The 25820-nt window shown below is 37.8% G+C and overlaps 1 protein-coding gene across 1 annotated transcript in view; it reads left to right on the top strand.

Moving 5' to 3' along the window:
• Window positions 1-6201: 6201 nt before the first annotated feature.
• Window positions 6202-25820, top strand: part of LOC5577930 (NADPH--cytochrome P450 reductase) — a 107484-nt gene continuing 87865 nt past the window's right edge. Inside the window, exons 1-2 of the mRNA XM_021839037.1 lie at window positions 6202-6454; window positions 16505-16605. The gene's annotated coding sequence lies outside the window, so the exon portion shown is untranslated. The remainder of the gene's footprint in view (window positions 6455-16504; window positions 16606-25820) is intronic.

The raw sequence follows: 25820 nt of genomic DNA, 5'->3' as shown, positions 1-25820 counted from the left end.
TCATGTGCGACCCATATTAAAAGTAGCCCATTGGGCAGTACAGATATCAACAAAATAATAAAAAAAAATCAGACGATTTCTCAAAGTTTGTCATACTACTGAGATTTATAAAAACATTTTCGAGATATTTCATGATTAATTTATCGAGAACGCTTTCTAACCGTTTGTCTGGAATAGTAATTTCTTTCCTAATTATTGATTTCTTAAGTTATAAAATTCTTCCAAGAACTTATTCAAAAATTCTACTATGGTTAGCAATTATTTATTTAGGGACTCTTCCAGAAACATCTTTTCAGTACTTATTTTAGAATAAATTCATAAATGTTTCATTCATTTTTCTCATTGGAATCCTGAGGGTAATATTACAGATACAGGGCTGGCAGCGACTAAGTTTCTTAAAAAATCGAAACTTTAGAGACATCTTGCTTGAAAAAAGAGACCAAAAAAGGAAACAAACAGAGGCCATTATGGTTTACGTCTACGTAAACGGAAAGCTGAAAATAAAAAAAATATTACAAGATTTTTTTTTTTCCAAAAATTTGGTAAAACAATTATTTTTGGATATTTTTATGTTTTTTTTTAATTGCGCAAGTATTACTCGTGACACTACAACAAACATTACTAGGTAAGTACAGATAATAACTGTAGAAATTTAACTTTATAGTAGACTGTAATTTTATTAAATTAGATTAGTTGTCATCCTATTTGGCTGTCGGAATAATATTAAAACTTCCCACAAATTTTTTGAATGTCTCAGATGGTTTATTTTGATTTGAAATAGTAGGATAAATTGGGTCCTAAAATTTTTAATGAAATCTTGTTTTTATTTAATAACACGAAAAAGCATGTTACTGTAACTACTTTAGCAATTTTTCCCGCTCAAATAATGGCTATATCATGTTAAAAATTTAATTTAAAAATTTGGTCCATAAATGAACCTTGACACTTTTGATCATGTTTGACGTTCGCTTAGTCGACAAAAACACCACAGGGGTTTTAGTTCGACCACGGGGGTTGTTCCTATCTGACATTTCGTAAGGGACACGAAAAACAAAATACACCCAAAATTTGAGTTTAAGCCAAAGGATGTGACAAAATCTAAAAAAAATGTTTTCTGGGCTTAAACCAACGGAAAACATTAGAAAATTGAGTAAACATGTGTTTTTGGCCTAAACTCAAGCGTTTGGCACTAAAATTGGGACAGGGCTTTAGGACCCTATTGATTAAATGCAATATTTAATAACAAAAAACACAAAAGTTCATTTGTTTTTTACATGAGAAATTGCGGTATTCCTCCTGCCCCATAAGATATGCTGTTAATCTATTAAAATTAAACGTCAAATGAACTTTTTGATAACTATTATATTTAACAATCGTAAATCATTAATACTTTGCAAAAAGCTAATTATGTTTTGTATTTATTTTACAGTATTTACATTCTTATGATATTTTGCAATTTCCGCGTTGGCGAGTTAGACATTTTCTTAATTTTTCGTAGTACAAATTTTCGACTGTAAAATTTACATAAACCTCAATTAGAATTCAATTAATACTTATCCTGGATTTAACATTAGAAAATTGTTTTGAGCTCTTTGAAATTAGAGGTGGCACACTTTCCCCATGTTCTTCATATGCATTTTTCAAGATTTTTTCTAGGGATTGCTTCAGAAAGTAATTAAAATATTTATTTCTGGTGACACTTTGCTGATTTCATCAGGGGATCATTTATTGATTTTTAACGACCTTCATTGATTAATTTCAAGATATGTACCTTTAAGAAAATTCAAAATCTTTGAAGAGATTATGAAGTGATTTTTCTATCAATATCGTCAGTAGATCTTCCTGAATAGAATACAACTAGTAAGGGCTCACTCACAAAATTAATTACGCTAAAGGGGGTGGGTGGGTGTCCTCATGATGTTACGGCTCATACAAAATTTGTAGAATCTTCATACAAAATGCATTACGAGGGGGTGGGTGGGTGTGTGTCAAAATTGGTCATTTTCAGTAATTTTTTAAAGATTTTCTCCGTTGATATCCTGAAGCAAATTCTGGACAAATTCTTTTGATTATTCCCTAAAAAATCTCTTGATAAATTTTTGGACAAACAAATCTTCAAGTGCTCATTTCATTCTGGCACTTTAAAACGTCCATGTTGTGACTTGTTCGCACAAGAAATCTACCTCGACCGCGTTTGGCAGAACGCACCCATACCTCTTCGTGAACCGAAGGACAGGGACTTTTTAGAGGCTTGCATTAAAATAGATACCAAATCTTTAAAATCTGCTACCAGCCCTGCAGATATACTGCACGGATTTCTCCAGAAATTAATTAAGAGACTTTTCCATAAATTTCACAAAGAATTGTCGGATTTAATGGGAAAGAATCCATTAGAAACTTTCTGGATGAATATTTAGATTTAAGGGCAATTCCTTTAAAAACTTTTATGGAAAAGCACCAACCAGTCACAATTTCGATATATAACTGATATAAAAAAATAAATAAATCGTAGGAACTCCCCGAATAGCTCTTTGAAGAAGTATCAGTTGAAGCTCTTTGAGATTTTTAGAGAATAAATCTTGGTAATTACCCAGAAGTATCTTTGAAGGAATTCAAAAAAATCCTTCAAACAATACCTGGACATAAAAAGGAAGGAATACTAAAAAATATCTTATAAAATGTTTGAAATATCTTGGTTGAAATTCTTAAAGGAATCCCTAAAAAAATCTTGATGAAAACATGAATGAAATTTCTGGGTAAATATCTGGATATTTTTACAGAGACATCCATTAGTTCTCTGTCGAATTCACAGATTTCTCTTGGAACCATAACTTAGAAGTTAGATACCTACGTACAAACTGATCCATGGTCCTAAAAAAATCTGTATCTAAGATCAGGAAACAGCAGGCTAAAAGTTTGAAATATTGGATTACTTAGAATTTGGAATAATCTCAGAGATTCACTTCAATATTTACAGACTGACGTCGGCTTGTCGGTTATGCATGAAGTGTTAACAGCCCCTTGGACGTCGCAGGTTTATTAGAAGAATGTTATTGCATGTTTTGCTTAGGCTTCAGTACGGCGACTGCCTGGATTTGGCCGTTTTCCCGGGGTTGTACCGCTGCGTACCGTTCCTAATCGACGGTGCGTTCTTTGTACCGTCCGGATCGTCGTTTTTTTAATGCAGAGCCGTCCACCGTGTTGGAGCTCATGGAACTGTTTATAGAGTCAATACGGTATACGCCGAATTCGTGAGTATATAGGTTAGCCGCCGGAAGCTGCATGAATCTGGAGCTGATGGCATGATGGGTGCTCTATTTGGGCCCGGTGTAGCATGATTCTTCCAGAGTTGATGTTGAATAGTTCAAGGGATATCTTCTCTGCTGTTTCTGGGAGGCAATGTGAATAAAATGAAACAGTTCCATGTCCGAAAACAAAACAACCATTTTTTCAAACCTACCTCATTTCTCCTCCAGCTCGTATTAGGTAAGGGTAAAGATTATGTCTTGATGTGTATCTGCACAGTGGAAAAGCCGTTCACATAAAAATTGCATCGTAACGAATCTAACATTTTTTAATAAAAATCAGAAATACTTCCGGATTTCTTTCGCGATTAAACTTTTTGACATTTTGAAAAGTAAACAACAGCTGATGATAGGGTTACCAGTTTAACGGTTTTTTTGCTTTTTTCCAAAGAGGTGAAAATGAATTTCACCTCATCTAGAGTTACCATTTTCGTTCCGCACCTCTTGAAAAGTGGTGAAATTGTCAATTTTTGAAATTTTCTACAAAATTCTAGCATACTTAAAAATAAAAAATACCGACACTAATATTACTTAAAATTTATTGTCTTTCGATGAAAAATATAAAAACTAGGGGGTTTGATCCGACGGAAATGGTCTATTGAGGCAAGGAACTCCACAAGCTGACCAGCTAAGGCAAGTCTGTAAACTATTTGTCGGAAAATGTTCGATTTCTCATTCTATGAAGAACCTTACCATAAAGAGCTGCCCAACACGCTAAAGATGGGGACAAAAATGAGTGGAGAATTTGACTGGAAATAACATTATACCATAACTGAATGACTGTTTTATGAATCCTGGATTTTGTCTCGGATATTAATTGAAAAGTAAAACAAATTAGAAGGCATTTTCGGAATTTTGGTACGCCCTCCTAAAGGTTTATTTAAAAATTTCATAACGCCAAAAATGGTTATTTTTGACACCCACCCACCCCCTCGTAACGCTTTTTGTATGAATATTCTTTAAATTTTGTATGAGCTGTAACATCACGAGGACACCCACCTAGGGCTGGTTTATATATTTTATAACGGGTTCATTCATTTATTTCATAACGCCGAAAATGGCCATTTTTGACACCCACCCACCCCCTCGTAACGCTTTTTGTATGAATATTCTACAAATTTTGTATGATTCGTAACATCATGAGGACACCCACCCACCCCCTTCAGCGTTATGAAATTTGTGAATAAGCCCAACGCTTAAAGCCTGATTCGCAGCTGACAAGTAATTTCTCGGCCTATCCTGATGCATGGGAAATTTCTGCAAGGAATCAATCAAGAATGCGCTTTTTTCTGATCGCAGTACATAGTTGAAAAGAACTGTCAGTTCAAAAGGGAGTCACTGTAGAAAATTTCTGCAAGGAATCGGCGAGAAATGTCTTTAGCGATTCCTTTTCAGTAGGCAAATCAGGCTTAAATTGGCCATTTTGGACACCCATCCACCCCCTCGTGACCCTTTTTGTATTGATAGTACATATTTTTTTTATGAGCCGTAACAACGTTAGGACACCCACCCACCCCCTAAAGCGTTATGAAATTTGTTTATAGGCCCCTACCCCCTTTAGCATTATGAAATCTGTGAATAGTTAGGGCCTATTATAAGCTCCTAAAAACTATAGTCAAGAATGGTTATGAATTAGAGTGGTTCAAAAAATCGTTTTTGCTCCACACCACTCATTCGATTTTGAATCAAATTCTGAGTGTCCTCCCAAAATTTGAGCTCATTTGGATGAAAATTGAGACTGCACAAGCCGTTTAAAGTTTATATGGGAATTACTATGGGAAAAGCAAGCAATTCATTAAATCGGTCATAATGTTTGCCCATTTGCTCTTGGGGATTGACACTATGTTGATACTGTGAGATACAATAATCAGCTACAACTTTGCCGAAGACCGTTTTTAAATCGGACGCCCCAGTAATAAGTTATTGATTTTTGAATGAGTTGTAAAACTTTGGCTATAATTATTGGGCTGATCTGCAGGCATCACTTGATATATGCAGTAAAACATAGTAGCCATGGTTTGTGCGTGCTATCTTTCGCGCCAGGTGCAGCAATGTTGCCTGTTCAGAAGTTAAATGAGCACTGCCGAAGAATTTGTGACTGGATATAAATCAATAACTAATTACTGAGGCGTCCGATTTGAAAACGGTCTTAGTCTTAGGTCATAGTGTCAATCCCCAAGAGCACGTGGGAAAACACTATGACCGATTGAATGAACTGGTTGCTTTTCTCATAGTAATTCTCATATAAACTTTGAAGGGCTTGTGCAGTCTCAGTCTTGCCAAGGGCTGAAAATCTTCCTAATAAAGATAAATAATAGTCTCAGTTTTCATCCAAATGAGCTCAAATTTTGGAAGGACACTCAGAATTTGATTTAGAATCGAATGAGCGGTGTGGAGCAAAAACTATTTTTTGAACCACTCTATTATGGATACTACGGGAAACTGTACTGATTTGGTTCATATTTATTTATCAGGGTTAGCGCTCTTGCAATTAAAAAGTATTATTAAAGTATTTTCCTTGACCCGATGTAAAGTTCAGCTAACAGGTTATCGTTTATAATAAAGTTCAAATAACAAATTAAAAAAAATAAATATTACAATTGAATAAACAATTTTGGTCTCCGTATTCGTCACAATATTATGTTAAATACACTGATGAAATTTTCCACTACGTTTTGTTCCCGACAAACGCACGGTGCCAAAATTTCACAACTTTTTCGCGTGGTTGCGAAATTTTTGCGCGCTCATGTCCGCGCGAAAATTTCGCTAAAGATAAGCCCTTTGCTAATCTTGGTATCTCATGTTCGAGCAGATGACAGCTCCGCGAGCATAAAACCACTCGAAAGCATAAATTTGTGTTGTTGTTTCGTGGGTGAAGTGCACGCGGAAGAGTTATGGTGTGAGAGTGGTAGGGGCTGCGGGAGTGCGGAGTTTACAACTTCCAGCACAGCAAGCGGGCTTAGTTTCGTCCTCCGTCGTCGCCGTGGTATCATTCAAGTTTTGGTCTCGGTTCGGACTGGTCGTGTTTCCTCCTCCTCATCTTATCCTGGTAGTGTTTAGAGTGAAGAGTGTTCCGTGTTGGTGGTTCTGTGCTCCGGATTAGTACCAGAGCGACAAGTTGAGTGGCCTACTGCTGATAACCCTCTCCGGTACGTGTGTGTTCCGTTCCTTTCTCGTGCTCGTGGCAATCGTGTGGTGTGTAATTAAGCGCCTAGGGGGGACTGGCAGCTGTAATTAGTGGATTAATTTCGTACCGAACGGACTTCGATCGGGTGCAAGTTGTATAGAATGCTGCCATAGAACCTCCGGGTGTCGAAATCCTACCGCGGTCAGAAGGGGAAAAAGTAAATCGCGTTCCTTTGCATATTTTCGCACATCGATCCGATCGTGAAAACCTGTTCCGATTCGAGAGAGAGGAGCGATCTCCGCGGAGAAATACTGAACTAAACTGTTGTGTCACACAGCACAGCCAACTGTGCCCTCTCAGCCTACTAGACCGGACCACGGCCAAGATTTTTGATTACGCGTATACAACGGCAGCAATTTTCATGTTTTTTTTTGTAATTGTAATTGTAATTTATTGGCAATACGATAACATGTTAGTATTTACACTTTAAATCATGTCAAGTTGTTCTCTTGAGAGATTTCTTTCGTCGTCGTGACGACGTTAATCTCGCTGCAGGGTGCGCTAGTATGAAAGCCACTTAAAATAATCTTTTACAGATTTCCTTCTAAAACATGTTAAAGGATCTATCTTATTGTTAGCAATTGAGTTTTGCATCATCTTAGAAAAAAAGGCTGCAATTTATGCATTACAAAAAAAGGTTTATATAAAATGCTAGCATTACTGTATACAGTCAAACCTCCATGAGTCGATATATGAAGGCATCATCGAGTCATGGAACAGATATTCTTCGAGAAGCTGTTTGAGGGGACCAACAAAGTAAACATGATTTTTAGGTTTTAGTATACAGTCAACTCTTCCTTATCTCGATATTCCGTATCTCGATATCGAGTTAGAGAACCATAGTAAAAATTAGTTTTCATGACTACCTCGATGGTCCCTAGAATCGCAGTTGCACTGGTTTTGTGTCCTGTAACTCGATACCACCTAAATCGATGGTCCCTTCAATATCGAGTTATGATGAAAATTTCATAACTAATTGATTTAATCAATTCGGATCATAGTAGGCGCAGGTTTACGAAAGGAAAAGAGGTATCAGTTTTGTGCTTTTATAATGGTGAAGAAATGTGTTACCCAGTTATTTAGTATAACTCGATTGAAAATCGAAAGAAAGCGTGATCGGGAGTGTGTAAAATGGACCATGTTAAAAGGCTGTTATAACACTATTAATTTGAATCTTGATTTGATCATGTGAAGACAAAAGTAAAATTTGTATTCCCCAAACAGCTTTATGAACTCTTTGAATAGTTCCTTTTTTTTTGTATCCACTACGGTTGAAGATATCAGCAACTGCGTTTTTTCAACGTTTGATTCAAATTGTTTCTTCTCTGGATAGCAACCTCTCCTAGAAAAAAAAATCAAGGATATTATCTGTTGTTCTAAGTTGCATTGAATTACATTGGAAGCATTGTAACTTCCATAATATTCCTCAGCATTAGACTGGCCCTTAAACAAAAAAGTTGTAAAACTTAACGGGGCACCCCCTAGATATGAGCCTTAGGGTAAGAAAAACGCTCTCTCAAAATTTCAACTCAATTGGTTGCTCCACCAGCTGGCGCAATCGTTATGAAGTTTGTATGGGATATTCGTCTCAAATATATTGAAAATTGACCCTTTGTCACTGTTTCGTTCCGTATACTAATTGTTCGCGTTCAAATAAGCCCAGAATGACAAATACACTAGTTGATACCCTAATGAACATAATTGCAGAAGGTTGTATCTGGAATTAATCTCATTTTCATTACTTTTTCAGTTGTTGAAAGTTAGGCTTAGATCAGCACTCCCGTACAGTCACTTATATGCATGCGACATGTGCCTCAGCTCGCCCAGCGTCATAGGTGGCTATGATGCGCTTAGTGGTTACCTCCAAGCTATGTTGAAGAAATACAAGCAGTATTGCATGATATATTTCAGATGGTTAAACACCAACTTTGTTAATTTTGATCGTGATACAATCTTCTACAATATTCTTCGCTATTATATCAAGTGTTTTTGACATTCTGAGTCCAATTGAGCGCGATCATCAATTTTCTTGAACCAAACAGTAGATGATGTGCTGTCGCTCATATGTTTGAGCTGAAAATCCCATATTAACTTCAAATCAAATGCGCCAGCTCATGGAACGACCAAATGAGCTGAATTTTTCAGAAAGGCTTCCTCTAACCCCAAAATATAATCCTGGGGGGTGCCCCGTAGAATCATACAACTTTATTTTTCTCCCATACTGAGCAGCATAAATTCAAAGTAAGCATAAGCCTCTCATAATCCCAATAGTATGGACTCTATTGTACACCATATGTTTTATGCTGTTTGAGTATTTTTTTTATTGGTATTTGCCGAAGGTGCTTTTGGTCCAAATCTTCACTCCACTGCTTTTGGTCCAACTTAGTAAATTGATTCTGAAAGTTTTAACTTAATGGGGTAGACTCAAAAACATCAGCTTTATGTCTCCCTTTTTTGTATTCAATTTTACTTTATTGTAATATTCCAAAAAAGTTGTAGTAATGTTGTAAGTGACAAGTAAAAAGTTGTAAGTAATTATACTTATTTTTGCTGAACATTGCAAGTTTATAATAAGCTAATTTAAGTTAAAATTTAATTGAAAAAAAAAAAACTATTAAATTTTAGAGATCCATAACTCTTGGAGTAGGCTCTGTATTTTTTTTTTGAGCGGCATTCAAAAGAGCTTACATTATTTAAATTGAGTAGATTTACTTTAAAATACCCTTACATCAGGGGGAATCACTTTTAACCTGTCTAACTTAAAATTTAAAGTTGTATAAAATTGACAATCCAATTCTGAAAATAAATACAGATTGGACTCGATTATGCGGGGTATCGATTTTTTTTTCACTCCGGATAATCGAATCACTAAGAGAAAAATTCATATCTGGCACAAGTTTTTCAATTTCGAATGACAAGTGACTTATTATTGAGTATCAATAAAATAATAATACAATCGCGAAATAATACTAAGTTTATGATAACAAGCTTATGGAAACGGCTAATGAATTACTGTAAAACATTACGTATTGAAATAAACACAATGTGACCTACATCTAAATCGTTTCTACATGTTTTGTTTCACATTTCTCCCGAAAGTTATATATGGGAAAGTTGTAGATCTAGTTAAAACCTACAGTTTTGCTTTAGGTGATTATAGAACGAAGCCACACCTCAAATTTTCAAGAGCACTGTTACGAGTGAAACTGTCATCTTGGCTGCGCACCCAAAGCATGGCATACTTGGTTGCACAACATCTCCCCCTTTATTTCAGCACCGGATGTAGTCTCCAATCTTCTTGGTATTCTGAAGCATTTGGTTGGACGAGGTGTATCTTCTTCATTAGGCTGAGCTACGGGTACTGGTGTTGATGCAAATATAGTCGGTGTTACTGTCCGCATGGTTTCATCTAAGCTGTCCAATGAATCATTTACTGGAACTGCTTGACTGTGTTGCGAACTGGTAGTTGGTTCTGAACTAGGGTTCGTCTGAGTAGAGTATAGAAAGAGATTCTCGCCGGGAATGGAGCATCTTGAGAGCTGGATTAGAAATTTGCTTGATGGACGGCCAGCCTTCGTTGATGCACCTGACTATTTGTTGCAAAAGCTTGTCTTTCTTCGTGGCTGTACGAACCATCTCGAACGTGACTGGAAGGTTGCTAAACGTCTCACACAGGGTACTGTCCATTTCCTCTTTGATGCTCACTGCAGCAACTACGATTTCTTCATCTGGTTTCTCATGATTGTCCACTTCATATCGCCAATCGCTTCCAGAGATGGGCATTAACGCTTCTGGGATTTGATTTTTATGTGGAATATGTTCCTACTGACCAGTTTGGGCACGCGGGCGTCCAGAAACCAGATGAAGAAATCGTAGTTGCTGCAGTTAGCATCGAAGAGGAAATGGACAGTAGGCTGCTGGATTGAAATGGGGTTGATTTACTTGATTGCAGATGGAAGCAAATGGTTTGTTCCAAAGATCGAATGCTTCGATAAAATTCAGTCCCAGGAGGTGATTGATGGTGAACCAAGCTTCTTCCATGATCGGACGGAGATGACTGTTATGTCCGTTATGTCCGAACCACAATCCAGCTGAAGATGCGCCGGTTTATCGTTGATGTGCTGCGGTGACGTACTTACGGGTATGTGCTGCTACTGCGTTGACGGAAAGAATGTGATTTGACTGAGATGAATGCTTGCCTTGATGTTTGCCTTTTCTCTTCTTTTGATGGTCGGTATTCACTGAGGATCCGGATGGCCTGGCTTGGTGAAGCATCCGCAATAGCCTTCCTTGTGTCCGGTCTTGCTGCATTGTTTGCATTGATGGCTTGAAATGGACATTCTTTTTTTTTATGGTGTATTCAGCTGGAGCTGTATGACAGCTTCGTTGTCTGTGCTGGACCCCGTAGTGCAAATTTTTACCTCTACTTTTGCCAATATTTAGACGGAATAGGCTATGTCAGAGTCTATGAATGGAGAGTTGCGCGAAGAGGCTTCTTTGAATGGTTGTTCTTCTTCGTCTTCGAAAATAGCCCCTATCTGTTTTGCTGGTCTGCTCGATAGGTAGACGGTTTGACAGTTCGATAGGTAGATTTGGTTTCACTCTTCGCGCAACTCTCCATTCATAGACTCTGGGCTATGTTGCCCGCTTTAACACTATTTTGGATGAATATTGTGCAGAAGTAGTTTTATTAAATTGTTTTTGCTTCAGTTTCCCTCCCGTAGTCATGTTTGTATAGTCATCCTTTTGTTCTGAGCAATCGGATTCTTGTTTACGCATGGAGAAGCGACATGAAAAATATATGTTATTAATTAATGCATTTCTTGGAAATAACATACAGAGCTATGTTGTAGTAGTCTATGTTGACAAATTGTAGCACAGATGTCAACTCCAAGCATCTTTTGACAATGATAGACAGAAAATGTTAATTATACAGAATGCGGTCGTATATCAAACGATAGCGATAGGGAGATCCTTTTTCCCGAATGGAATGAAGGTTATAGAAGTGAAAAACATGAAATGTACTTCCATCTATACGCGAACAAGAACTATCTGAAGTGCCTCGTCATTGTACGTCATGTATTCTCTAGTATTTTAGTCGTTTATGCTACTAGTCTGAAACGTGATGTGTTATACTATATGAATAAATTTCAAAATATGAATCAAGTGTTTGGTTTTAAATAGTCTTTATCTTCCGAAGGTCGTACTGGAATGCTAATCAATACAATACTTTTCTAGGAGAGATGACTGTCTATGTTGCCATCTTGTAGTACCGAATCCAAGTTGTAGATAATTAATATGAGGAGAAGTATCAAATCTAAATGTACTGTAAATGTGTTTGGTGTGGTCATCGATGTGCTTTATGTTCGTCTTATTGTTATTGTTCTGAGGTCTTCTCAAAATGAAAATTCAATTGAATAATGTCTCAAGTTAGTTTACAGTTTGGATAGACAAAGTTATTGGTACGGTATTATTGGTACGGTATTATGAATATATAGGGGGGCTGAAATGATATACAATATGTGTTCGCTAAGAACTAAAAATGTTACTTACCCCTTTCTTAGTATACCCACCAACGCATATGGATCGTTTTTAACTCAGTTGGATGGTAATTCGATCCGTGTCCGTGCTGATCTATGTGCTTCGGCTCCTAACACGACGTTTGATACATACGACAGACGACTTGCACCCTCGTGATGGTGTTGTTGTTAGTTGTTATACATGAAAAGAAAGAAAGAAAGAAAGTTATTAGTATTAGGAATAAACAGGATTTAGTGAGTTTTCATTGAATTACATTTGACTACATCGCTGATTATAGTCAACGACATCGGAAACTTTATGTGTTGACTGTTGATCTAGTTTTTCCTCAGTCCCGTTGGTCAGTATTGCTAAAGGTCCTTTTTAACATGTTTATTAGTACTTGGACAAGTTGAATATTTTAAGTTTACTACTTTTGTCATGTTGGTCAATAATGATTTTGATCAGTTTGTTTTATACATCTATTCATATTCAAATCTGGTCTCGTCTGTTTTCATTTAGAATCGTCGTAAATACATTTTTATGTGTTAAAAACTATACTAGAAATAATAAAGAAATAGAAAGTCATTTTTTATTGTCCGGATCCACTTTTCGGTGACAAAATAAAGCTTCATCGCGCCTAAGCCCTATCTATTTATTATAATTTTGCGAGAATGAAGTTGTTATGATACCAACATAATAAATGTGGTTTTTTATTATGATTCTAATGAGAGAAGCATAACAAATTAACATTTGTGTCACATTCTACTCGATGGATCCTCAGTCATTCTCCTCATTAGTCAATATTATAACCATTTAAACAAAATCTAACCTATCTGCATCAAAGCGTGGCTACGGCTCCTGTTACTCCGATGCCTGGTAACAGGATAACCGTTGGATCACATCCGTAAGATTGATGCATCTATGCCAGATGGTTGATGACGCGGCATTAAACAAATATTTCCTGATGTGATACCACCACGACTGGATATGTCTTTGGTTCCCATATAAGTGCTAATGGGGTAAGCCCACCCATCGCGGCAAGATTACACGTCCTAGGGGAGGGTGATGGCTTGAAATGGACATTCTTTGACGAAATGCACGGCTCCACATTGCCAGTACGGTGTTCGAGAAGTCTTCTCGTTTGCAAGTTGAGAACCAGAGGATTTCGGCTGCTTGGGTTGCCGAATTGCCTGGACCGACGAAGGTGATTGCTTCTTCTCCACCAGAGCTGTATCGTGTTTGAGATTAGACAGCCTCTGGCATTCGGTGACTAGATTCTCAAGATTTACCGTTGCCGCCGTGTCTGCTTCAAGCTTCGGCAGTAATCTTGTCCTGACATCTGCATCTTTTGATGATTGTAGACCGCAAACGAAAATTAGTCCCTTGAATTGGTCGATGGTCAGCTTGTTCAGTTCGAAGTCCTCACACTGGCGGTTGACGATGCCAGCGTAAGTAACGTAATCGTCTGCTTCGTTCTTCACAATCCTGAGGCAATCGTACCGTTGACTGAACTGGGACTGGTGGTGTCCGAAAACAGATTCCAGTTTCTTCACTACTTCTTCAAAGGTGAAATCTCGTGGGTGTCGTGGGAGGAGAAAGTTCAAAAACTTTTCATGAACTGGAACGCTGAGACTCTGCATGAGTAGGCGAATTGTTGCTGCGTCATCCAGTTCTCTCCCGTCAGTGCTGAACAAATTTTCATACTTCGAGAACCATCTATCAAACGTCATACCGGCAGCTGGGTCATGATGAAACTCCTTAATAGTTGCGGAAAGTGACTCGATGATCTGCTCAGGCGTGTTTCTTGAACCGGTCCAGAAGCAGGAGCAGGTTGTTCATAATCGCTTGATTGGAAACTTCGCCTTGATCACCGACAGCCTTGATGCAGCCCATCAATTCCGCGCGGCATTTTTGGAAGTCTTTCCGGAAGATTTTCAGTAATACTCGTCGCCAAACTGTTACGAGTGAAACGAGGTGGTAATTTCTAACTGTTTATTGAAATAAGTCTACTTGATTGAAGGCTTGTAACTGAATTATCTTCATTTCTGCTTTTCGCTGTCATCTTGGTTGCGCACCCAAAGCATTGCATACTTGGTTGCACAATTAGTGGTGGTAGCAAGCACAAGACATGAACACCAAACAGTGCTCCGCGTTGAAAACATATCCCATTGGTCACAACCTGGGAGGGAGAAACCAATACAGAATGTCTGTACGTCATAGTGAGCCGGGATTCCGCTGTCACGAACTGTCACTGTGAGCCCAGATCTCAAACATTGGACTAACATGGAAAAAGCGCGTAACTGATTAAAACACATTTTCGCATTTCATCAAAAGTGACAAAAATCGAATGAAAATCATTTCATGCACACAATGCAAGTAATGTCACGTGAGCACCTTTCAATCGGATTGAATATAAAGCATTGAAAAACGCATCGTTTTACTTTTTCCAATAAAAATTAATATTTAGTGCATAGAAAACTGTGGCCTCTTTTCCATGTTTGTCAGGAAAAATCGAAAGTTCAAACAAACATTGTTCTATATTTCGTGTGTAGTATCGGTGCCTTCCTCCCAGGTCACAACCAGCAAGCAAGTATTTTGATTGATTTTCAACTCGAACTGTTGTCAGATTCTCCAGTCTTGTGCACTTGTAAATTCAAAGTTTGGCTTCGTTTTGTAATCACCTTAAAACAGCTTCAATAACTTCAACATTCTGTGAGTTACAGGCAAATTTCGAATTTTCTTAAGGATAATTTTGAAGCGAAAATGTTTATCAGTTCAAACATTATGACGTTCTCACAGTTATTGCAGAAAAAACTGCCTAATGTATAACCATTCGAAAGCAGCTAACAGAAAATGTTTATCGTATCAATCCCATGAGTTATGGGCGTCTAAAGATTGCAAGTTTTTCACTCAAATTTACTTATAACTTCAAAGTGATATGAATCACAAACTTGCAATGTTTAGAAAAAATGTGTATCTTTACTTCCTCTACAACTCTTATGAAGACCACGTTCACATAAAACTAAAAAAATAAACCTTAAACTTTTTTTTTTGGTTCACCTTGAATTTAAACTTTTAGAATCGTTTTACAAATGAAGAGCTTGATCAAAATGGTCTTCGGTCAAGTTGTTCATAAGAACATTTTCTAAAATTTTGCTGAAGAACGCAACCACAAATTTCCTCGAACAAAATGTTTGATTCAAAATTTTTCAAAATTAAGACCCAAGTAACGACCATCCTATTCAACTTTTTCTAAGAAAATGCAAAACTTAATTAACGATTACGAAAAACTTCTCTGAAAACATCATACGCCTAAAATCAACGAGAAAATACAGTATTGTACAAAACAATGAGCAACTTTTTTGATTTTCCATAAATTGTATACAAAATAGTCAACTTTGGAGGCTTAGATCTGAGTTATTTTTGGGCCGACATGAGTGAAATTTTCACAGTTCTTCAGACGTAACTTAAATTTTCACATAACTTTTGCTATTTTTGGCAAGCTTTGATAATTGATATAATTTAAAAAAGAAATAGCTTCAGCAAAGTTGTCGATCTAATCGAGATGAACAGGTTTGCTAAAGACGGTTTTTATTCAACAGAAGTAATCGCCTATCTCGATGGGAAATTTCTTGCAAGAAATGCTCAAGAAAAGCATTTTTCTTTGGTCGCAGTACGTAGTTGAAAAGAATGGTCAATTCAAATGGAGCTCACTGTAGGAAATTTCTTGACCATTTCTTGAGCGGAACAGCATACCTAGCTTAAGACTTTTCTATTTTCAGGTTAATCGTTTATTTATTTTTCGTCAAAAACTTCACTTTTGTCTAATTGTTATTACTTTTGAACTCGTGATTGGAAAAAATCCTCGAAAATGTATTCTAAAATTCATGTTACGACTGACACCTGCTGAGGAATGTTAGAATCGGTCCATGAATAACTGATAATCTAAACTCTAATATTGACCATTTTGTATGGAAAATTAAAAAAAGCTGTAAATGTGTTATCCAATACAGTAGATAGCACTGTTTTCCTATTTATTTGCAATAAATGAAAAATAAATTTTCTTCGATATATTTACTGACAAAACAGTAATTCATTTCATCAAAAAGATTCGACTACTTCTATTGGCACACTCTGTACAGCAGCAGCAGCAACACTACTAGGCTGCCCGATCTCGTCGATCGCCACTCTAGTGGCAGCGATTTGTCTCGTCTCGATCAATCGGCTTACTAAGCTCCCCAAGTGAACAACTCCGCTTTTTCGAAGAGAAACTCGAAAATTTATGCGCGATCAACGCGTTCTTCTGTCCGATCGGTTCCAAAGTCCAAATCCAACGCGCGTACAGTTCTCCTACGGAAGTGTTGTTTCGTAATTAGCCCCATACAGAGCAGGAGTGTGACCCATATTACAAATTAGTGACGAACCGCGGCGGTAGTGATTTGAGCTAACATCCAACCTCTTATCTTTTGCCTTTCTTGTGCCCCGAAAAAAGAGGACATCACCATCATCATCGTGGACGTCTAGCGAGCAGTCTCGCAGATAAGGCGCAATAAGGACCCGAAGCCGATTTTCTACGACTCAGCGCCAATTTCGGTAAGTATCTTACAGCCCCTATTAATTGATACCTTCCTTGGCCCCTTCATTACATGCACCTTCACCTTTCTCAACATCGAACCTCGTCGCGTCTGGGTTGTACAGTAAACTCTCTCTAGAGCGAAATTGAAGCGATCATCGAGTTATAGAGCACAACATCAGTGCAACTTCGATTCTAGAGACTAACAAGGTAGCCATGAAAACCATCATTTACTATGGTTCTGTAACTCGATTTCGAGATACGGAATATCGATTTTTGGAGAGTTGGCTGTATTAAAGGATAGATGTGGTGATTACATGGTCGCCTCCGCGCTCTGCAAGGTAGCAGTAATGCAACTCCAATGCAATCATCGAAACAGCTCCCTTATCTCCTTTCTCACTCTCTTCGTTAGTGCGTTCGGTCGTGTCTGGCTGCCGCGGCCACACATAGGAGTTACAGGACAAATTTCATGGCTAAAACATTGTTTAAATGACCTGCTATACTTTTATCAGCTTGTAAACGCATAGATCATAGCTTCCCAAACTTTTTGGTTGCGCGACCCACCTATCCAACAAGCGTATTCTTTGCGACCCACCAGTGAAAAATTGTACAGAAACAAGTTTTGTACTGAAGCTTCTGAGGTCACTTATTACTATGATGGGAATGAGATTTGATCACAATATCACAATACCACACGTAATTGACATTGACATGCACTATGTTTGATTAAAAAAACAGTGAATAAAATCATTTATTTTACTTTTGTACTTGCAACTGCTCGTTACAAGATTTCTGTCTCAATATAGAAAATTCTTTTAACAACACTAAGGATTGATTGAATGTCTCGACATCAATCAAATTTCCATATAGAACTGATTATATTCTAGCATTTTTTTTTCCAATTAAGTCACACCTCCATGAGTCGATGTTCCATTGCTCAATATTGACTCACGGAACCACACGGAATCAATATTTCGATTATAATCGAAGTTGCATGCACCACCAATAACTATTCGACCTTGAAAGTTTGCTTCACATACTGAAAGTTTGAAAATATTTTGTTGGAGAAAATGGAATACTTTCAAGTTTAAGGATTGTTTTACAAACTCAATCCAAGAAAAGACAATTTCGCAGCTAAAATTGTAGGTATGTGAATTTTTTTTCGACAGAATATTTTTTATCCTTCTAACCACAAAATCTTAGACCGAATGCTGAACGTTTTCGTAGAAATATCGGAGAAGCATGCAGGTTTGATGATAATAGAGATTTTGAAACCGTGAACCATATTGAAAATTAAAAAAAAAAACCTGAGAACTATAATGTTCATCACATTCGATATTTCCATGGGCCAATATTCTCTTCAACTCATGGAAGTTCGAGTATGGCTTATTAAGAAAGAACGATTAAAGAAGGCTGTATTGGCGACGTTCTTCTCAGCCTTAGACCTCAACCTTAGAATAATATAGATAGTGCCAACTGACTGAATTCCTGATCATTGGAAAAAACTTGTTTTGTCATAAAGTAAGAATTTAAGTTTAATGAAACATAGAAAAAAACTTTGTAAATAAATTCGTACTTTGGAATTTTTTCGCGACCCACCAAAGACTAGCTCACGACCCCCCTGGGGGTCGCGACCCACAGTTTGGGAAACTATGGCATAGATTATATTGTTTTGAATACATTTTGAATTAGAAGCAATCATTATGCTCCTTTAGTAGGTCATTAAATTACATTGCAAAAAGAGTAATACAGTCAACCCTCCATGAGTCGATGTTCCATTACTCGATATCGACTCATGGAACCATACTAAAAACATAAAATCATGGTTACTATGATGGTCCCTTTAAACAGCTTTCCAAAGGATAGCTGTTCCATGACTCGATATTTCCATGAGTCGATGGTCCCTTCAATATCGACTCGTGGAGGTTTGACTGCAATGAATAAAATATGCTTGTTAACCTTTATTAATGAAATTGCAATCTTTTGTAGGTTGTTTTACTCGTAAACAGCAAGTGAAAGACCGTGAATTAATTCAATGCCCTTAAAAAAACCTCCATGAGTCCACATCTGAAGGGACCATCGAATCATGAAAATATCGAGTTATGGAACAGAAATTATTTGGAAATCTGTTTGAAGGGACCATCATAGAGCCAAAGCTTTTTCAAGTTATTTCTTCTCAGATTCCTCGAAGAAAAGCTTCATAAATACTTCAAGTGATTTCTCAAGAGAGTTTTCTGGAATACTGTTAGGGACTCCTTGAGGGATCCTGAATATTATCTGGAAATTTCTCCACCAATTCTAGTTGAGATTTGTTAAGAAATCCTTGGAGAAATTTCTTCAAAATTTGTAAGATAATTCTTAAGCACTCCGATACTACTTTGGTACTCTAAGATATCTTCCACAAAACTCGTAAATGTTTACTCCAGAGTTTTTGAAGAAATTTGTTTATAGATTTTATCAAGGAACCCTTCAAGAATTTATACGTGGATTTTCCAGTTATTTTTCCATGCAATTTCCAGGGATTCCTTCAAGAATTCATTCACAAATCTTGATTTTTGTTCAAAAATTTGGCCTAGTTACTCCCCTGTGAGCCGTAAAGTGGACCTTCTACCGAACCGATAAAAGTATTCGTTTCGTCCGTGGCTTTTCTCGCTTCGGTGGCTTTTTAGGGTGCCTGCTTGCCTGTCTGTCCGAAAGCAACGGCGCAGTGTGGAATGGACCCATCAATACCTGTTGTAGCCAACAACAGCAATCATGCTTCTAGAGCTACCTACAACATTCACCTGTTGCTGACCGGCTGGCGTTTATGCTGCCTTCCACTCATACCTGCGAACAGGGTCGACCGACTTGCTTTTTTTTTTCGAGATAAGAGTATGGGAGCAAACAGAATCACCGATTTCGGGTTGGATGGTTGAGAAAGTGCATTTTGCAGCCAGGGAACGACCTTAACCTTGGAAGGTGTGTTTGGACTGGGCAGGTGACTCTGACGATGTGGGTTATCAGCTGAATGGTTGCAATACTTTCCTATCGTGCTGAACTTTAGTGTAGGGGGTTTTATCTACTGCAGCTTGTAGGACATCTTTGTCTACAGTTGATGTATAATCAAAGGAGTAAATTTCAAGATTTCTGGATAAAATTTCATTTCAAATAGTGCAGTCACATATCCATGTGTCGCAGGGCTGATAGCAGGTCTCTTTTTAGAGACTTGGTCATTATTTTATTGTAAGTCTCTAGAAAGTCTCTATTTTTAATCGAAGGTCTCTTAAAGTCTGTTTTTTACCATAAAACAGGGCACTTTAAGAGGGCACTTTTTTCGTTTTTCTGCTTGCATTTGTGCATCGTATAACACAAAAACGTCACAATTTTTTTTCGCACATTTCTCGAGGAATAACATCATAAATTCCTCTCAAGGGTTTACTCCAAAGATTTCTTTTACGTTTACGGAATACTTTCTAGGAATCTCATCAAAGATTCCTCAACCAATTCTCCCGAAAATTCCTTCAGAGATTTCTCAAGTTCTCTTTTTCGGTCGCATGAAAAACATTTTGATTTTATAACTATTCTCTATAACAACTTTTCTCTATTGCGACGGTCCCTTGCGATGTCGTTTTAACGCGCTTCGACTGTATTCAGAAAATTGCCCCAAGAGCTGTATCAGAATTTATTCTATTTTTTTCACTATTTCTTCCTCCGATTTCTCCAGTTGTTACTCTAAGATATCTTACGCAGATTGCTTCAGAAGTTCGTCCAAGTAAATCCACAAAGGTTTATTTCAGAGTTTTAGATGAACCCTACGAGGTTTCTCCAGTAGTTTCTACTCCTAATTTTCTGTTTTTTTTTTCAGTTATTTCTTAAAATATTCCCAAAAATTTCTAATGGGTTTATTCAATGAAATCTGATTAGAACTTAATTTTGACCAGGGATTCCACTTCCTGAAATACTTCTGCAGTTCTTCTAAACATTTCCCGAGTAATTTCTCAACTTAAATCTCTATGGACTCTTCAAAAGCTAATTTAGGGTTTCACATCAGAAAATAGTACAGCATCCAGTTCAGTAATTCCGCTGGACATTTTGACACAAATTATTTCAGGAATTCCGTTCAAAAAATCCTGCAGAACATTATCCAGGAATTCGAATGACTATTTTGCCAACAATTATCTTTAATTAACTAGTTATGCGTTTGAACTGGTTATGCAGCTGTAGCCAGCAAGGTCGACGGAGGGGTGATCCTCTAGCCAAGTCTCACTCAGTGCAAGGAATTCTACACTGGCCAGAATTTTGTCTGTAGAAATATCCATTGCATGAGCATTTAGGCTCTGTAATTTGATACTCACCAAAATGCAGGCAGGATCGCTTTGATCCAGTATTTCACGCAGTTCGTCTCCAAGCGTCCGTAATCGATGATTGCCCAAGCGCTGCAGCTCGTTCCTCAAGTCAACCATCTTGGGAGAATTGCTGCTTTAGGCGTGATGGAACTTGAAAGAATTGGTAGAGTTTGTCAAAAATAGTCCTTGCAGTAAAGTAACCCGCGACAAACCAACATATTGCTGATCCTGGCTTTTGTCATAGTCGTACACGATCTCGGGGAAAGTTCTACCTTGCGGCTTATGAAAAATAAGAGCACAGGCACTAACCACCGGAAGCTGAATGCGTTTGCATTTGATTATGCCGCTCAGTTTGATACTAAAATAATAATTCTCTATACAGAAGTGAAATTGGAATTTCAAAACCAAGAGCGTTACGTTGGCATGAAATATTTTAAACTCTTATAACTGTTTGCTGGCTTAACGAAATTCAAAACACAAGGCATAAAATGGTCATGTCGTTTACTTACTGAATCCCACATACCTGCCCAAATAGTTTAATACAGTGGCTCTCAACCTTTGCGGTGCTGCGACCCCCTTTGGAGCTTTATAAACGTCTCGCGGACCCTCAAAGGTGAATTTTCTTGAAATCAAATGCAAGAATCTTGCTATGATCCGTTAGAAGAGTTTACTAATAATTGCCAGGAATGTAGATTTCTGACTACTAGCATATTTTAAAAAGTATTGCAAAGAACCTCCATAAACAATGTTGACAAAATCCAACACAAAATAATGCTGCTTGGGAGCTTTCATCTTTCACTTCAACATTGTAGATTTTTCTCAATCTAAAAGTCTGAAACTCTGCAGTAAATCGCATTTATTGATACGCACTTTCCTGATCACTATCCAGATTTTTTCTCGGCCAAAACTTTGCAATTAAAACGTTTCCTCAAAACAACGCTTTTAAGCCCAAATATGAGATCAGTAGTTTTCAAAATATCCTGCCGCCGTGAAACAAAAGTGCAAAGAATAATATACATTCTTCAAATTCCAAATACCACTAGCTTCCCAAAAAAAAAAAAAAAAATATTCCCACGAGTCAATAGAGTCCTAAAGCTCTGTCCCAGAAACACATATTTACTCAATATGCATTTCATTGGTTTACGGTCAAAAAACATTTTTTCCTGATTTATGAGATTTTGTCACATCACTTGGTTTATACTGAAATTTCGGGTGAATTTTGTTTTCTTTGTCCCTTCTGAAATATCAGATAGGAACAACCTCAGTGTTAAAAACTTGAGCCCCTGTGGCGTTTTTGCCGACTTAGTTAACATTAAACATGATCAAAAGTGTCAAGGTTCAAATTGGAACCCATTTTTTTAAATTAATCTATAAATATGATATAGCTGTTATTTGCGAAAATAATAACAAGAAAAGAATAAAAATAAGTTTTTATCAAACATTTTAGGACCCAGTTGAAGATTTTATCAGAACTCGTCAGCTCTGGATGCTCTGCATTGAATATTTTAAGAGACTTACAAATGGGCTTCTATGCTCTGCTATATTCTGCTGTGGGGAGAATTTGTCAAAAGTTTCGCCAGGAAATCTTCGAAACCATTGTAAGATATCCGTGAGGAATCTTTGCAGAAATCTACCAAAGATCACTGCGACAAAAATCGATCGAAAATTTTACTTGAAAACTGAATGAAAAATTCACAAGACTTCCGCGAATGGGTTTTTGTAAGAGCTGTTTAAAACTTGGAAGTAGTGAATTCCAATAACCAACAAAGTTCTGAGAAATTTTTGGAGGATCTTGCCTGGAAGCTGGCTTAATCCACCTAGAATTAAGCTATTTTCAAGATCACACTGAATTGACCTGGAACGGATCAGCGTTAAGTAATCTTCTCTGGCTTGCTATGTAAGCCGACAGAGTGACATTGAAGGTTTTCCCAGTATTCCAATTTCCCAGTTTTATCACAATTATAAGGAACAAAGAAGGTCACGGCTTAAAAGTATTTGAAAGACGCAAAATTTGCAACTGGGTAATAAGACAGCGTCCATTTATTACGTACCAAGATTACTTGACTTGGTGTTTGCTAATAGTATAGCATATGCAGACGTTTTTGAACCACCTATCCCGTTGATGAATGTTGACAGACATCACAAACCGATTTGTTTAAAGCTGGATGTTGAGCAAAGACTCATTGAAGAGGAATTTGAACGGTTTGATTTTCAACGATGTGATTTGAGAGTGTTGAATGAGCGACTTCTTCAGGCTGATTGGAGTCGATTATCGATCGCAGATTCAGTTGATGAGGCAGTTGAGCGGTTCTACGATGAACTATTTGGTATCATTCGAGCATATGTACCGATGCGAAGATGCAAATGGAATTCTCACAAAAGGCAGCCGTGGTGGAATGCAGATTTACGAAATCTTCGCAACCGTCTACGCAGATCTAGGAAACGCTACTTCAAACGGAAGAATGTGACACGTTTTACTGAAATGGGGGAAATATAGGCCCAATATAACTCTTTGAACGCAAGATGTTTTCGTGACTACATCCATCGCATAGAAGATAATGTTAAAGCTGATCCGAAATCATTCTGGACTTACGTTAATGACCGAAAGTCGACGAACGGAATACCTCCGAACATGCGCTACCGTGGAGTGACTGTTAACTCGCCGCTGGAGTCAGCGAATATGTTCTCGTCTTTCTTTCAAAGTGTGTCAAGTAACAACTCACCACCTTTGTCAGAAACGTACTTGAGCAGTATTCAGCAACATGACGTGAATGTGCCCCGGATGATTTTCTCAACACACGATGTCCTGGTCAAGCTGCAATCCATCGACACGACGAAAGGCCCTGGCCCTGATCAACTGCCTCCCTTTCTCGTCAAACACTGTGCAAATTCGCTCGCCTTACCTGCGAGCATTTTGTTCAACCGCTCAATTGATGAGAAACATTTTCCCAGCGTTTGGAAATCAGCATCGATAACACCGATTCATAAATCAGGCTCTCGCAACGATGTGGAGAATTATCGTGGGATCTATATTCTCAATTGTATACCGAAAATCTTCGAAAGCCTAGTACATGATGTATTGTATCAGTCCGTCAAAAATATCATATCTGCTGATCAACACGGTTTTATGAAGAAGCGATCAACTACGACCAACATGTTGAGCTATGTTTCAACTCTTGTGGAAAAAATGGAGAAAAGACAGCAAGTCGACGCTGTGTATGTTGACTTTGCTAAAGCTTTCGATAAAGTACCACACGTTGTTGCAGTTGAAATATTCATACATTTTATATGGAAAATGTCTGTCCCCCAAGAAAAATCGAAATATCTTCAAAACCAGATCACCAATGATTAATATTGACACGGCTTCTTAAACTATAAGAGTTTTTTGAGATCTTGTGAAAAAATGGTGCAAAAATATCGAGAAACTTTGGCGGTAAAAAATGAAGCTGCCGGTAGAGGGGTTAATAACTGTTTTAAAAGAGAACGTTGATTTCAAGCAAATCTATAAGTAGGGGTGCTAGAGAAAAGTTGACGTCATTTGCTTTTCACTCTCCGCTTGGATCGCATCTCAGCAGGCACCAGATCGGCTTGCTCTGACCGGGCGTGCTTCTCAGGCACAGACATCGACAGCGATGGACCCCCCGTTTGTCGCGGTTCGCTCAAATCAAACTGTCGAGCGACCGAGAGAAGATGCCGTCCGAAGCCAAAGCCATCACCACTGCCGCCGCCAAGAAAAAGAGGAAGCAGTCCACAGAAGAATGAGATGGTTGTGACCGCCATCGCAGTCCTAAACTGAGAGTGTGGCTGGTATCCGCGAGAAAGGAGGAGAAAAAGAAGGCAGTTCCTCAGCAAAACCCCACCAAGTTTCAAAGACCACCGTGATGAAGACGACCCCGAAGAAGCCGCCACCGCAAACCTCATCGGGCGAGGAGGATTTCAACCAGTGCGCCGTCAAAATGTGTCCGTGTGACTCGAATTCAACAATTCAATCGGCCCTTTTCAGAGCCAACAAATGTGTTCTAAAGAGTTGTTTGTGCAACATTTCCTAATATGTTTACCACATACTTGCTATAATCTCTTAATTCATCTCGTAGCATCATACAATATCTGATTTATTACGAATAATTGACAATACGATAATTTGTGGATGTTTCCGAGGACGCAGCTGCAGTGCCGTCGGTATGCAATAACAGCATAATGCTCATCTTGTGGATCCCTTGCCAAGACATCAATTTCATATAGCTTATTTCCTATTTAGTCTTTTTCTTCGCTTTCTGATCTGGGAAATAGGCTATATGACAACCACAAGGATTAAGTCGAAATCTGGAAACGTAGCTCAATCTTGAGCAGTTCCACATACCCGAAGATTGGCAGCTTTTCAGATCAGCCGATCATGAAGCTTCTTGTAGTGGTGCCTAACGGGATTGTATTTTGACTGTTCTGATGCTGCGATTATCACGAGGAGCTCTTACTAGCTCGAAAGTTTAAATGAAATGAATTGAATCAGTCGAAAGTAGTATGTTTTACACAATTTGAATAGCAACCGATGTTCCTCCCTTTCGTATTCTTCGCCTTCATCTGATCGACCAATCTGGGACATAAAGTATATACAGTTGATGTCTTGGTTAGGGATTTACATATCTTTGAAAATTCATGGACTCGTTCGGATGGACGATAAAACATTTTTTCAATAGTTTACGATAAATGAAAATCACGATTGTATGACATTTGCCAGAAAACCGTTTGCCAGAATCAATTTGCCAGAATGATTTTTGCCAGAAAACCATTCCCCAGAATGTACCATTCGCCAGAAAGCCATTCCCCAGAATGGACCATTTGCCAGAAAACCATTCCCCAGAATCATTTTTTGCAATAAATTTTCAACTTTGATATGATATCTATTAATCGAA

Source organism: Aedes aegypti, chromosome 1, assembly GCF_002204515.2.
Source record: "Aedes aegypti strain LVP_AGWG chromosome 1, AaegL5.0 Primary Assembly, whole genome shotgun sequence".
Lineage (NCBI taxonomy): Eukaryota > Metazoa > Arthropoda > Insecta > Diptera > Culicidae > Aedes > Aedes aegypti.
The sequence above is the reverse complement of the archived record's forward strand: the minus strand, read 5'-3'. Positions and strand labels throughout refer to the sequence as shown.